The following is a 488-nucleotide window of genomic DNA, read 5'->3' on the forward strand; positions in this document are numbered from 1 at the left end:
TGGAAAATGTCGGCAAACGGACTTTATCGGATCCGATGGAGACGGGTTGCCGTGGAAAAAATCCATCGGACTGCCGCGAGTCAGTTCGCAAGAGACTTAGTAAATATACAGCAAAGTATAGTTGAGGAGGAGGTGGAAAATGTCGGCAAACGGACTCCATCAAATCCGATGGAGACGGGTTGCCGTGGCAAGAATCCATCGGACTGCCGCGGGTCAGTTCACGAGAGACTTAGTAAATATACAGCAAAGTATAGTTGAGGAGGAGGTGGAAAATGTCGGCAAACAGACTCCATCGGATCCGATGGAGACGGGTTGCCGTGGGAAGAATCCATCGGACTGCAGCGAGTCAGTTCGCAAGAGACTTAGTAAATATACAACAAAGTATAGTTGAGGAGGAGGTGGAAAATGTCGGCAAACATACTTTATCGGATCCGATGGAGACGGGTTGCCGTGGCAAGAATCCATCGGACTGCCGCGGGTCAGTTCGC

The sequence above is a fragment of the Montipora foliosa genome, chromosome 1, assembly GCF_036669935.1.
Source record: "Montipora foliosa isolate CH-2021 chromosome 1, ASM3666993v2, whole genome shotgun sequence".
NCBI lineage: Eukaryota > Metazoa > Cnidaria > Anthozoa > Scleractinia > Acroporidae > Montipora > Montipora foliosa.